Source organism: Oratosquilla oratoria, chromosome 28, assembly GCF_046742065.1.
Source record: "Oratosquilla oratoria isolate Oo_2021 chromosome 28, ASM4674206v1, whole genome shotgun sequence".
Classification (NCBI taxonomy): Eukaryota; Metazoa; Arthropoda; class Malacostraca; order Stomatopoda; family Squillidae; genus Oratosquilla; species Oratosquilla oratoria.
This window is the reverse complement of record NC_134804.1, coordinates 26,760,039-26,776,275: the sequence shown is the minus strand read 5'-3', so window position 1 is coordinate 26,776,275 and position 16,237 is coordinate 26,760,039.

Below are 16,237 nucleotides of genomic sequence, written 5' to 3'. Positions count from 1 at the left end.
AGGTCGTTAAACGAGGAGTACCTGTATTTGCTATCATCAACTCTCTTTCTAGACACATTTCCACCATCACCTCTCCACTACGATTCTTTACTGGAACTCCACATTTCCCAACCACTCCATCAATTGGACCATTTCCTACCCTAGCATTAACCTCTTCACTCCGGGGCACATCGCACGTCTGGCAGCATTAGCTGCCCGACGTGCGATGTTGTGTCATAATAATCGCATTATAAAAAATAAAGTCACTGCTCAATAGCTCGTTCTCTTTCACCCGTGAATTTTGATAACCATAGAAAATATGATGAAGCCAGTTTTGAGAGAATGAGGGTCACGCAGGTACAACTACAATAAATATAATCAAGACGCTGACGTCAGCACCATCGCGTACCCACTTGCTCCTCACGACGCCTAAGTAGGCGTCACAGTATGGAAGTGGTTAAGGTCTCCCAGTACTATTACATTGACATTTCTCCTTAAATCCTCTATGCACTCATTTAAATCTATCCAAAAGGCCTCCCTTTCTTCTACACTTTTCTCACTGCCAGGCCCATATGCACTTACAAAGACCCACATCTCTTTTCCCAGTTTCACCTTCATCCACATTATCCTTGAAGAAACCTCCTTCCACTCCACTACACGTTTACCTATCTCTTCACTTACTAGAATAGCCACCCCTTCCCTCCCTTGCCCTCTCTTCACTCCTGATAACCTCCCACTTACACTCACCCTTCCCTTTCAACTTAGTTTCACTCAAAGCCAACACATCCATCTTTCTTCTCACAAACATACTACCTATCTCTTCCCTTTTACTCTCATCTGTACCACATCCGCGCACATTAAAAGACCCAAACCTTAGGGTGCTGGTCCGAAAACTCCCAGACCCTCTTATGCCTTTACTTTTTCCTTTAGGAATGTCCCCTGTGGGGCTACAAGGAGAAGGATGCCTAGTCCTACTACCCGTCCCTTTCTTCTCGCCTCTTACGATCCAAGTGAAAATACTTGGTGGCAGTATTCTTTTCCCCCACCACAGGGGATAAATACACTGCTGGGGAACAATATTTACATAATCTGTACTTGTAAATTATTTGATTTATTGTATCCTTTTATATTTATTTTCTGTACTGTATCTGTAAATTTTTGCAAATTCAAGTTTTAAATATCAATGTAACCATTAAGTTCATTATTTCTGTATGATTGTAATTTATGTTCCCAATTTTCCTGATGATGTCTCTATGCAGACAAAACATTGAAAATTAAATGCATGATTTTAGTGAACTGACCTTTCCCCACCCCCCCAAGTAGCCGAATCCTTGTTAGAAAAATTTAAAATATGTACTATTCTTGTAAAAAAAATGGGAGATTGTGAACTACCCTTTGTTTTTCTCAGAGAATTCTGTATCTTTCACATTTCCTGTAACAAACACCAAACATCTGCATGGATTCAGTAGAAGTTTGTACTTGATAAGAGACTTCCTTTGCTCTAGAGCACTCATGCTGATGAGTCATTTTTCTTTGTTATTTTTTTTTATCTTAATATAGGAAATAACAAGTACTTGAGTCTTGAAACCATTAAAGTGATAACTGGGCTTGGAGAAGGTTACAAAAAATGTTTCAGAAATTATGAAACAGCTGACATATCACTAAGTTCAGTGTTCATTAACCCCTTCTATATGAGTCAAATACTTGTGTGCACAATAGGTTGCCTTGTGTACGATGATGCATTACAATAAATGTATTATAAAATACAGAGTTACAGCTGTTTATACTAATTCTCTTTCACCCAGAATGTTTATAACCACAGAAAATGCAATTTAGCCCATTCACAGAATATGTGGGTCACTCAGTTACAACTAAAAAATAAATATAATCAGGACACTGACACCCATCCTCATATACTCACTCATGCCTCATAATACCTACATAGGTGTCATCCTGTTCTAGGGGTTAAGTACAAATGTTTCAAGGAGGGTAGTTGCTTTGATACAGCACAGCACAGAGTGCCCTTGCCCTGGTAGGCCTTTAAAAAAAAAAAAAAAAAAAAAAAAAAAAAAAAAAAAAAAAAAAAAAAAAAAAAAAAGATTCATCTCCCAGCTTGTCAAGTGAAGGAAAAAAATCCTGGAGTGCTGGAAGAATGTTTTGTGTGAACAGTAAGCCATAAAAGCAAAGCAGCTCATGATAGGGAACAAAAGAAGTTAAAAAAATAATAATAATAATAATAATGATAATAAAAAATGTTTCTTTACATTACAGTGCTGTCTTTTTTTGTTATATTTACACTAATAATGGCAGATTTTGAATATTTCACACCCAAAAAGGTAAATCTATTGAAAAACTTGATCAGTGTGGTGCTGGGAATAAATATAAAAAAAAAAGAAAAAAAAAAAAAAAATTGAGCTTGATACACTTTTATGGAGGTAAGTGAAATTTTAACAGGGTTTAAAAGATTTCCATATCTAATTCCCTCCCATAAAACAAGATTGCAGGATCTGGACCAAAAGCTTGAACAATGAAACTTTGACAAATGAGAGAAAAAAAATCTCTTATCACCATGGAGGAAAAAAGAGGATAGACCAACAACAAATGAGGATATGAGAGACAGAGTAACCTTTAAAGAAACCATGGAACAATAGGGAAGAGATAGCCTAGAAGGAATAATCAAGGTTATAAAAAAATAAATATATAAAAAGAGAGAATCTCATGTCAGAGATGTGGTTGACAAAACACATCACCTCCTGAAAGTCACGCCAGGAACAGGAGATGTGGTTCAGGAAATTATCTTAATAACTCCAGGAAAGGACTTAGATGTTACAAACCAGATTGATAGCATGTGTAGATTAGATCTGTATAAGATCTGTATAAGCATGTGTCCAATGAAAATTAAGTTCAAGTCACAAACAATGGCAAAGTAATCAACAAGTCTTGGAAGGTAGCACAAGAGGAAAAGTTATAAAAATAAAAAATAAATAAAAAATACTTGGATTAGGAAAGATGAATAAAGAGGAACAAGCAAAGACACAAAAGCTCTTAGAGGAAGCCAAATCAAAAAATGAAAGGACAGAAAAAAAATGCAAGTTTTTGATCAGAATGTGAGGAAATGGTTTCTAAAAAAAAACTGGAAGGCAATATTGCAAAGGAAACACTACAATGAAACTTACAGAAGCATATGCTAATATTGATGGTTTACTATTAGCCAGGTTGGAGATAAATGATTACTCAAGGATAAACAAACCTCAAATTTTGTGTCTAGTGGAGACCAAACTCCCAAAAAAAATGTTGATCTACATTTGGAGAACAATAAATACACCTGGTGAAGAGACAGTGAAGATAAAATGGGGGCAGGGGTAATGTTTTTGGTGTGAAGTGATATAAAAGTGCAAGAAGCAAATCTGAATGAAGGCATGGCTTAAGCAATCCACCTAAAAATTAGTACTAAAGGGCAGATTATAAGAGAATCCATGGAGGCATATGTTCCCCCACAAGAGCTTAGAATGAAGCTGAATATCATATCTTACTGGATACAGCTCTTTCCCTAAAGAAAACTATTGAACAATGAAGCAATTTAGTCCTTCTAGGTCATCTAGGAGATTCTAATTACAGTGAGGTCAAATGTGAGGAATGGGAAGCAAATGGCAAAGTAGATTGCAGTACTTTGACTGGGTAATTGAATCAATTTACACATTAGTTGACTGTGAGGTACTTCACCAGATGCCTTCTCTAGATCAAGGTACAAACAGTCCACCCACCCTTCTCTCTCTTACAGTGCATCAGTCACTCTCAAGTAAAAGCTTAAAAGGTTCAACACACACAACCTTCCAGATCTGAAACCAAACTGTCTGTCAGAATGTTCATCTTTTCAAGATATTTGGTCCATCAATCTTTCACATTCTTTTCACTATTGTGCTAGTTACTGATACTGGCCTATAATCTGGTGGTGTCTCCACATTTGCCCTTTTTCAATCGAGTGACACAATACCTTCTTTCAATGAACATGTAACAAGTGTGTGGATCTAGTCTGCTAGTTGTTCCCTACATTCTTTAAGTATCCAGTTTGAGATCCTATCAGGTCCTGAAACTTTTGTCACATCCAATGATCCCAAGAGTTTGACCACTTCCCTTACTTCTGTATTTATACCTTCTAAACCTGGTTTTTTGCTCCCCTCACTTTCCTCCAAAAAGTGCTCTCTTTTTGTGAAGACTGACTGGAAACTTTCATTCATTATTTCTGCCTGAGCTGAGGTTTCTTCAAAGACCTCACCACCCACTGTTAACTTGGTGATTACTTCCCTGTCTCAATTTACCATTTATAAACTTATAAAACAGATTCAGTTCTTCTTTGCATTTATATACACCTCTTACAAAATTGCTTTCTTCCTCCCTGCAAATTCTTGTATAGTCATTCCTAGATTGTTTGTTAGCTTTTGTTTTATTGGTTTCATCTCTTCTACCATTTTTCCCAAGCCACATCCATGGCCCTATTTGCAATCTCACTTTTTGTTAAAACAGTCATTTCTGCTTCTTCCTAGTAGTCTTTCACACATTTCTGTTCACTCCCCAATTATATCAAAAAAGATTTCCCGTTTCCTCCTTATTCCTGTGGTATTTATGAATTCCTCTCAGTTTGCTTCATCAAAGAATTTTTTCAACCCAAAGTAATCTTAAGTGGTTTACAGTGAAAAACTGGATCAACTTTTTAACTACTTGTTATATGCACAAAATTGTACATGGCCAAGCATCTTAATACCTTAAACATAATCTAGTCCTTGTATGTTCTATACATTCTCACAACACATGTTCCAGTGGTGCCTCTGTTGTATTACCTCGTTTTAGGTCTGTTTTGGGCATAAGTTCCTTCAAGTTCACAGCCTCACTCTTATGGAACAAGCTTGATGTATCAATTTAAACAATTTAAAATTATGTCATTCAAAATATCTTGTTGGAAATTTCTTTCAGATGCTTGTCTAGCAGTCATAGCAATTATATTTATACTTAATACCATTGTGAGGTGAGGAGGAAAGCAACAGTTGGAAAAGGAGATGGGAGATAGGGTTGATGAAAGAGTATTGGGATGGTTTGGACACATGGAAAGAATGAGTGAAGAAAGATTAGTAAAAGAAGTGTGGAAGGCAGAGGTGGATGGAGTGAACATGAGGGGATGACCAAGGATGAGATGGACAGATAGGGTAAAAGGGGTGTGCATGAGGAAGATGTCAAGGAAGACAGGGAGAAGGTAGAAGATAGGGGTGAGTGGAGAATGGCTGCATATGGATGATACTGTGATTCATGGAAGGGAGTGGGTGGGGGATGGGGAGGGGTAGGGAATGTTTATGTGTGCATGATATTCTGATACAGCCTGAAGGGATTTCTCCCTGTTTTCAATATTATTCCATGAGACAGAGGGGGGGGGTCATCAATTGAGTGAAGCCCCCTTGCTGTGGGTGTGCTGTATCTTGCTGCATTGCTTCTCACCCAGGACAGTGGGCAAGATGCAAGGATGAGCCATCATCCTGGAGGAGTCATGATGAGAGGGAGGGAGGAAGGGGTAGTGAATGATAGTGGAATGGATGGGGATGAAATGGGTGGGAGTGGAATTATGCCTTTTGACTTTGCCTACCTTCCTTGTAAACAGTAAGTGTAAATACTCTTTTTACCTGGCACATAGTATGTGTTTCTTTAAGGGGAACCCTATGTATCTATCATCATGTTATCCTCAGATGTATTATGCCTTACATACTCTTATAGGTATCTTTTATTGATACATATGTATTTACTTTATTAGAAATTCAACTTACAAATATACAGTAAACATAATTATGATCAATTGCTGACTTTGCAGCTATGCAAAAACCCTGGTACATTGTGGGTGTATTTTCCTTGAGAGGACCTGATGCACCTATCTATTATGTTAGTATCATGTATTATGGCTTATATATTTTCATTGTTATTTCTGATTGATAAATATGTATTGACTTTATGAAAATTTCAACATGAATTTGTTGTATACCAAATTGTGAGCAATCACAATTTTATTTACTATTTGTAAGTTGAATTTTTTGTAGTCTATACATATTTTTCAATAAGGAACAAGAATAAAAGTATACAAGCCATAATATATTCAATACTAATTAGATAAATAGGTACATTGGGTCCCCCTACGGAAACACCTAATGTAACCCCATTGTGCAGAGTTTTTGCATAGCCGCGAAGTAGGCAATCGACCACAAATATATTTACTACATATCTATAAGAATTATTTCTTATTTGCATTTTTGTGTACTTTTGTTATCTAATTTCTTTGGGGAACCGAATAGAAATAAGCACCTTATTTATTTAAGTTATCCTATGTATATCATATTCTTGCCTGTGATTCAGTCTATATTATTTACATTAGTTGATTAATTCATTTGTACTGGTTATTGGTTTGAATTGCTTGTAAAATTATTTTATATTGAAATATAATAAAAAAGGATGAAATTTATTACCACAATCCTGATAATATATCAATATTTAAACTAGAACCCCCAATTTCACAGGCTTCATACAATTGGTCACCAATCAAATCGTGTAGTTATCATGTCACTGATTCAACCTGGGGTTTTATAAACTTGTGGGTATAAATCTTCCCGCAATATTTGGTATAATTACCGACGTGTTTACGTCGTTCAATGCACGAATATCGATAACTGTAGGGGTCCTTGAAATTTTACCTATGTTCCGGCCTTAACTCACTATACAACATACACAATCCTGAATGTCAGAGTCCCTATTGTGTGTTCCTGATCTGTCACACAGAAGTAGCCAAATTTGAAGCAGAAAACCAAACTTATGCCACTACCACTTGCCTGCTTTCCTTGGATCGACGAACGTAAACAAACATGGCACCAGGGAAAGCAAGTAGAAAAAATACAGGAGAAAAATATCTTTGAGCTAACCACATAATTATATTTCTACTTATTCAACTTATCACATGCTAAAAACAAATAATATAATATTTAATAGATGCATTTAAATCATAATTATATCACCCCTCAATTATTTTACCTCCTTTGTATTATTCCCATTGCTTCGCGGCACTTTGGTTACTATCAACAATGCGATTACTGAACAACGTAATGTACACACATACATCAAGACGAAATAAGGTACATGTCTCTCAGAAATATGTTTCTTCTTTTTTAGGGCAGGTTTTCTGTATAAATTAATAAATCAATCAAATCAGCCATCCTGAGTCCACTGCTAAACAAATGCCTCCTCCATAGCATTCCATGATTCACACGACCGCACCAATCTTTGCCACGTCACTCCTGCACACTTCTCAATCTTGTCTCTCCACCTCCTGTCTGGTCTCCCTCTTCCACGCTTCCCATTTCGCGGCGTCCACTCAGAAACACGTACACTTGCTCCATCGCTCATCAGGCGTTTGCACAATCTTATCTGCCCAATTCCACTTCCTCTCTTTCACCGCCTACACAATATCTTTCACTCTAGTCTGCTCTCTCACCCAACTTGCTCTCTTTCAGTCTCTCAGCATTATTCCCATCATTGATCTCTCCATTCTCCTCTGTGCAGTCCTTAGCTTTGTTTTCGCCAGTTTCAAAGTCTCACACCCGTAGATTATATTGCTGGTAGAATGCATTGATTGTAAAATACGTTTCAAACATAAAGGTACAGATCCTCTCAGGATTTTATTATACTTACCAAACGTTTTCCTACCAATTGTAATACGTCTCTTTGTTTTATTATCATGATCTTTTGTCACTTTCACAATCTGGCCTAAGTAATTATACTCTTCAACTTCTTCAAGACTTTCACCATCGATTATAATCTCTTTACTTTGAACTTTCGTGTTGAACATTACTTTTGTTTAGGTCTTATTAATTTTTAAACATATTTTGAGACTTTCCTTGTTCAGATCCTTTAGCTTATCTTGCAAGTCTTCCGCTCTTTGTGAAATAAGAATAATGTCATCCGCAAATCTTGGGTGGTTCAAATATTCTCCATTCATCTTCAAACATTTTTCTTCACAGTTCAACTGTCTGAAAATCTCTTCCAAGCAAGCTGTAAATAATTTGGGTGAAATTGTATCACCTAGTAAAAGAAGCTTCACCTGGCAGATACAGGGGATGAGGGAATTAAATTACTGGGACAGCCTCAGGGAACTCAGACTGTTTTCCCGACAAAGGAGGAGGGAACGATACAGGGCCATCTACCTGTGGAAGGTTCTGGAAAATCAAGTACCAGACTCCACATACTCCTCTACACTACAAACACAGACCAATAAACGAACAGGGCGCAAGTGCAAAAGAAAAACCCTTCCAACCAGAGCCCCAGAGAGAATCAAGGCTCTACTTGCTGCCAGCCTGGGGCATGAAGGACCAAAAATCTTCATTGCACTCCCTAAAGAAGTAAGAGGCATAACAGGCTGCACGGCGGATACATTTAAGGCTGGCCTGGATAGGTACTTGATGACCTTACCTGGCGAACCACCGGTACCAGGCTACACAGCCATCTGTCGAGCAGCCTCAAACTCCATCCCGGATCAAGTGGACCTACTAAGCAGGAACGCCAAAACCTGATTCAGCGGCGGATCACCGCGACTGTGAGGGATCAACCTCAGCACAACACCAAGTAAACCAAGTAAGTAAACCTTGCCGTACTCCTTTCTCGATTCTGATCTTTTCTGTATCTTTGTGTAGTCGAATTATAGCGGTACCTTTCGCATAAATATTTTCTAAAACTCTTACGATCTGTTCGTTTGTGCCCTGATTGCGTAGTGAGTTTAGTATTGTTATTCATTCTACCGAGTCAAAGGCCTTCTCGTAATCTACAACAGCTAAACAGAGAGGTATATTGCATTCTGTCGTTTTTTCGATTTGTTGGTTAATCGCCTGCAAATGGTCTCGAGTCGAGTATCCGCTCCTAAAGTCTGCTTGTTTTCTCGGTTGGTTTCCATCTAAAACTTGACTTAGTCTATTTGTAGGGATCTTGGAGAATACTTTATATACATTTGATAGCAAGCTAATCGGTCGGTAGTTACTAAGGTCCTTCTGGTCTACTTTTTATGAAGCAAAATCACTATAGCATTGCACCCCGATTTAGGAACGCTTTCCTGACGTAAGCACTGGGTGTACAACTGAGCTAACTTAATACAAACTTCTTTCCTGCGTCTTTCAAGAGACCTATCGATATACCATCTTCTCCAGGTGCTTTTCCCCGTTTCACATTTTTTAGATCAAACTCTACTTCTTCCTTTGTAATCTCTGGTACACTACTAACATCTATATATGAATTTACTAACTCAACTTCGGCCTTCGACGAGTAAAGCTCTTGGTAAAATTCTTCTACTATTTTTACCATTCAGTCTCTGCATTTAATGATTTCTCCATTTCTATCTTTCAAACATATCATTTGCTGTTTTCCTAAAGCATATGTCAGCGCTCAAGAGGTCGATTTCCCTCATTTATTTATTTGCTGTACGTCTTTTCGATCACATACTTGATTTCTGTGGATTCCCGTTTCTCTAGTTGGTTCTGATTCACTTTAATCCACCGATGCACTTACATCTACCTTACCTAAAACCACTACCTATAATAAACCTAATCTTAGTAAAGTCCTGTAACATTACGAAAATGTTACTTGTGCTTTGGTGCCGAGGGAGTGAAGGAAACTCGAGTGAGTTTGATGGCTTTATTCTGGTTAGCGCAAGTGTCGACCTAAGCTGGGTCAGCGGGCAGAGCTTGGACCCCAGCCCTAAATACGAAAGTGACCGCAGAGTGACCTGAGTCGCGCACCGCTTGTGTCGAGTACAGAAAAGAACTGGGCTGGACACCAAAACCTGGTATCCTATACGCACCATGCGTACGCTAGAGGAGCAAACGACCCATCCTGACCGAAACATGGCTCGGCAGGGCCTAGGTTGTGCTTACATGAGGATACAAATGTCTGTAGTACAGGTGTAATATGGACTTAACCTACACAAATATAATACAAGGCCGAAGGCCAGCTATTTCTACACAACATATACATTCCTTGTCCATCCCATTTCTGCAGCGGCGATACTATAAGCCAAAATACCGCGTATAAGCCCATGTGGGAGACTCTGTTCACCACAGTCCCACTTGTTTTCCCTCGTTACACACACATACTGCACGCACTCCGTCGTGCGCCCATGGCGGTCCTTCCTCTACTGTGACCCTTTCGATTCTGTGCCTGGGGTGCCAACTGTGCACCCCTATCTGCACCACATTCACACCCACACACACCCACCCCGCTACTGTGGCTGAGTCAATCCTGAATTTAATATCGCGTAGCCCCCATTTCACCGCCAAATTGACTCCTTTTATAACCGCGTCCAACTCCGATATGTTAATGTGATGGTAGTCATACTATTTCCATCTTCGACTACCACACCTATCTCCAAAACGACGCTGGTTGCTATGCTGTTAGCATGGCACCATACTACACCTATGCCCTGTTGTGGTGCATTCCACTGTCCTCTCACTGGATCATCGTGTCTCATCCGTTGTGCGGCGTCACGTATCATCGTGTCTCGTCCGTTGTACGACGTCACGTATCATCGTGAGCGTGCCCTCATCAACCTCCTCTGCCCAATCTTTCGAACTCAATTAGCGGATGAGTACCTCTGCGACTTTAGTCTTGGCACGGAATCGGGCGATATTGAACAGCTTGCCGTCATCCCTGGAGTGGCTTTACACTCCTTCACTGTAGTTATTGAAGGTGTACTGGAGGGGCATGGAGAAGAATATAAAAAAATGAATAAATAAATAAATAAATAAATAAATTAATTAATTAATAGATAAATAAATAAAAAAGCGTTGGCGCAAGGACACATCCTTGTTCTACTCCACTGGTGACTGGGGAGGCCTTCGATGTTGCGCCGTGAAAAACGAGGGGTGGTGGGGGGCAGCCATTCCTCTGTAGCAGCCGGAAGAGTCCACTCATGCTGACCAGGTCAAACACCATTGTCAGATCTATGAAGACGATGCAGAGAGGCATCTGCTGATCACGACACTTCTGCAGCTGGCGTAGTGAGAAGATCATGCCTGTAGTTGGCCGGCCGACTCTGAAGCTACATTTGGACTCTGGGTAGATGCGGGAGGCAGACGCACCAAGGCGACATGGGCGAAGGCCTTGCCGACGATAGTGAGGAGGGAGATGCCCCAGTAGTTGTTACAATCGCTGCGATCTCCTTTGTTCTTATACAAAGTGACGACGTTGGCGTCTTGCACGTCATAGGGGATGCGGCTCTGATCCCAGCAAAGACAGGAGGGTTTGTGCAAGGGCTGAATCAATGCAGATTTCCCGTTTTTTTTTTTTAGAGCTTCGGTGGGATGCCGTCAGCTCCGGGGGCTTTCCCGCAAGTGAGGTAGTCGATGGATTTGTTGAGCTCTTCCAGGATAGGTGTGGTGTCTAGCTATTCCGTGACTGGTAGGTCTAGGATGGTGTCCAATGCGGTGTTAGTGACAACATTTTGGGTTGCATACTGTTCAAGACAATGCTCATCCCACTGCTGTAGCTTTATTCTCTGATCTGTGAAGACTTCTCCAGTCTTGGACTTCAGAAAGCGATATTGGTGGATGTGGGGCCGGTCACCTCCTTGATACTCTCATACATGCCTCTCAAATCCCCAGTATCAACGGCAGTCTGTATGCTGCTGCAGAGGTTCTGCCAGCATGTGTTAGCGAACTTGCCGGCGTTTTTTTTTTTTTTTTAAGGTTGGGGGGGGGCGTTCTTCTTGGCAGTTCCGAGGGGTTCATGTGTGTTTGGGGTGGGCGACGTTTTGTAAGCCAGGAGGGCTTTCCTCTTCGCCTCAATCACGGGCCAAATTTCTTCACAGTGCACCTCGTTCCAGTCAGCGATGTTTCCCTTCTTCCCATAAGCGGTGATAGTTGTATTGTACACAGCATCTCGGAGGTGGGACCATGCGGAGTATATAGTGGTGTCATTAGGCGAATTCTCTGTGAAATCCTTCTGCAAGACGCTGACAAACTTCTGCGTCTTCTCTGGATTGTTTGCACAGTAGGTGTTGATGCGTGGGCAGTCCTTCTTCTTGGAGTGGTGTAGCTTCTTGGGGATTACTTGTAACTTGCTAGCCACAGTGAGTGGTCTGTATCGCAGTCAGCACTGTGGTTGTTGCGGGTGAGGACGACGCTGGCAAGTTCCGCGTGTCTGGTGATGACGAAATAGAGCTGGTGCCAGTGACGGGAACGTGGGTGTCCCCACGACACCTGATGGATCTCCTTGCATTTGAAGGTGTTGGTCATGCATAAACCATGCAGACAACACATCTCCAGCAGGCGCTGGCCGTTTTCGTTGGTCTTGCTTCCTCCATGAGAGACGATGAAAGTGGGTTAAACCTCGTGGTCAGCTCCCACTCTAGCATAGAAGTCTCCCAGTAGGTAGGGTCCTTCAGTGCTGGGATCCTGTTCTAGTGCCTTGTAAAATTGCTCTTTCTCCTCTAGGTTAGCAGAGAGTAGGGGCACACGCGCTGAGGATGTTGACTAGGCCAGCGGATGTTGAAAGGCGAGGCCAATGACTTTCTGTGCCTGACGATGGGGGCTCGACAAAAGCGACAAGGATGTTCACAGCAAAGCCGACACCGTGTTGCCCTGATTCATCCGAAGATTTCCCTTTGCCAATGCAAGGTGTAACTTACTTCCTTGATTTTGCCACTGTCGTTCAGTTAGGTCTCCTCTAAGTAGTCGATGCCGATGTTCAGTCGGGAGAGTTCCTTGCCGATGACTGCAGTCTTGCGTGCATCGTCGATCTACTGCAGGTCAGCAGAGAGCCCTGGACACGTGGTTCTGGCGTTCCAGCTGGCAAATCGAAGAGCTGGAGTAATTGATCCTCGCTGAATCTTGCCTGGTGCAGAATTTGTGGCCCACTTGTCGAGATGGTTCTCTAGCCGAGGAGAGCAGCCGCAGCCAACAAGGAATGTGAGTGGTGGACAGCCAAACAAAGCAGTAACAACCGAGGAGCTGCCGGAGCACCTGAAGACTCTAGCACAGAGGAGCTCCACACGACTGACTGAGGGAGAGACTGAGTTGTTGTGTCGTCCCTTGTCCCAGTTCTCGGACGTGTTCAGCAGTGTACACATGGATGTTGGCTGTACGTCGTTGGTGCGTCACACAATCAACACCAACAACAACCTGCCGATCAAGCATCCACCGAGGAGAGTTACTACAGCGAAACGAGCGGAAATAGAACGAGCTGTGCAATAGATGCAGCTTTGGGTTTGGTGGAAAAGTCTGACAGTACCTGGTCGTCGACGGTGGTACTAGTTACGGAGAAGGATGGTGCCATGCGGTTCTGCGTCGACTACCAGAGTCTGAATGCCGTGACTGTGAAAGACTCATATCCCTTACTCATGATCGATGACACGCTCGACACGCTCGACACCCTGACAAATACAGTAGCTCTCCACTCAGGTTACCACCAAGTAGAGATGGAGGAGAAAGACAAGAAGAAGACCGCATTCTAGTTCGGGCAGGGCTTGTGGCACTTCAACGTGATGCAATTCGGCTTGTGTAATGCCCCTATATGTTTCGAGCACTTCATGGAGAAGGTCTTCGTGGGGTTATAATGAAGGATGGCTGTGGTGTACCTGGACGATGTGCTGGTGTTCGGAGGAAGTTTTGAGCAGGAGTTGCAGTGGCAGGAGGAATTTCTAGGCCACCTGAGGAAGGCGAACCTCAAGCTCAGTCCCAAGATGTGCACCCTCTTCCAAAATGAATTGCAGTTTCTGTGTCACTTCATGTGGGCAGGGATGGCGTTCTTACCGACCCACAGAAGGTGGCAGCCGTGGTGAGTCGGTCGGTGCCCACATGTATGTCAGAGATACGGAGTTTCGTGGATCTCTGTGCCTACTACAGGAGGTTCGTGGGAGGGTTTGCGACCGTAGCACCTCCTCTCCACCAGGTCACATCGGAAGGTGCACGCTTCGACTGGAATGAAGTGTGCCAGCGAGCATTCTGCAACTTGAAACAGGTTCTGATGGACGCTCCGGTACTTCCGTACTCGGAACCGAGTTTCCTGTATCTGCTTGACACAGATGTTAGTACAGAGGGTATCGGAGCAGTGGCGTCTCAGATTCGGGAGGGGTAAGAGGGCGTGGTGGCTTATTATAGCGCCAAGTTCAGCAAGCCAGAGTAGAACTACTGCACTACGAGGAAGCTTCTGGTAGTAGTGAAAAGTCTGGCATATTTCCACCACTTCCTGCACGGGGCGGAGTTCACCGTCAGAACAGACCATACTGCTTTCCGCTGGCTGAAGACACTGAAGGATCGGGGGGGGGGGGCAACAAGCATGGCGGTTGGGTCGTCTGGAGCAGTACAACTATCGCATTAAATATCGGTCCTGTAGTTCAGTGGTTGGAAGCGGACCACGAGAGGCCTAGCTGGGAAGAACAGCTGCCTGAGAGTTTCCCCACTAAGTGCCTCGTGAACCAGTGGAGCGCTTTACGATTGGAGAGATGCGTGTTGCAGAAACGGTGGGTAGAGACCAGCACCGAGGACAGGTGGCAGATACTGGTGCCGCGCGTTTGCAGAGCGGAGCTGCTGCAAGAGATGCATTTAGGAGCCACCATCGGTCACCGGGACAAGAAAAAAAAAAAAAAAAAAAAATAACCTCTCCCGCCTTCACCAGAGGTTCTATTGGGTCGGCATACGACAAGACGTCACAGAATGGTATCGTACTTGCCAGGACTAAAATCTACTGTTTCCAAATTTGCTGATGATACAATACTGTGCGGAATGGCAAAATGATCACTTAAACCAATTAGATATTCAACAAGATTTAGATAAATTACAGCAATGGTCTGAAAAGTGGCTAATGAAATTTAGCACAAGTAAATGCAAGGTAATGCACATAAGTAAAAATAACAGTAAGTACGATTACAAGTTATTTGGAAATTCGTTAACAAAAGTGAATGGTGAAAAAGATCTCGGCGTAATTATCAGTAACGATCTCAAATCATCCAAGCAGTGTATTTCAGCCTCTGAGAAAGCAAATAAGATTCTAGGACTGATTGCGCGATCTTTTGACTTCAAAAGTCCATCACTCATTAACAAGCTATATAAATCGTTAGTTCGTCCTGTCACGTATCACGGTGTCACGTGTTTGTCTTTTTGTAATGATAGTCGAAAGTCGTCGGCTAGCACTCAGTGCCCCCCTCCCTCTCCTTTCGGCCACCTGTCAGCTGTGTAGTTTGACACACAGGGTCAGGGGCGTTCTTTTGTTAAGGCCTTGCTCTCAGGTCAAGTAGCTGTGGCCGTTAGCCTTTTTGCCAAGTTGTATTATTTTATTACTTTGTGGTTATATTTCTTTCTTTGTAGTTTACAATGTTTAATTTATAATGGAACCATATTTCTTGGAACTGTTTTTTTTTAATCTCAGATACCATTTGTCAAGACGTGCGCTGCGTCGTACGGATGTATTTGAAATTTTATTTAAATGATGTTCGTATAGCAACAATTATCAATTGTCGGCCGGACATGTGTGCTTCGCGCAATGTCAAGTTGTCACCTTTGTAGTTTTTCTTTCTTGTAACCCTTTTTACTTTCTTTGTGATTAGTATTATGGTTTTTATTTTTGTTACGTGCATTTCTTGTATGTGTAATTTTAAGTTTTGTAACTGGGTTAGGCTTGTTAGCCACCAGTTGAAGTAGGATAGGAAAACACTTCCTACTGACCTTTCGGCCTCTGGCTCCAGTGACCATCAGGTCAATTGGCGAGCCTATATAGAGAGGGTCAACCCGTTTCTCGTGGCTTTTTTACATCTTCTTTCACCGAAGAGGAAGCTGCCGCCTTCCGTAAGTTTAAGGTAAACTCCTTTGTTTAAGTGTTGTTCTAGGTAACCTTTTGTTGTACTACAGTGCTACGCGTGGTAAACAGACTTTTTATCTTAAACTTAGGTTTAGCAATAAGTAAATGCACGGAGTCTTTTAATTCGCTTTCGAAATGTTTAGATTTGTATTTTTCTTTTACTGTACCATTGATTTGCATATTTTCATCTTTCATAATTCCGTTTCCGTTGTTTAAATAGGCCAAAAATAGTTAAATTTATAGTTTATTGTTAAATTTATAATTTAAATAAAATGTATAAATGTTTCATTCTAATTTTTCTGTCACCGTACTACACCGGACCTGGCAAATAACATGTTTTGAAGTAGTACGTCTGTTACTACCTTGTCCGTAGATATTCACACTCTTTTTTAATACG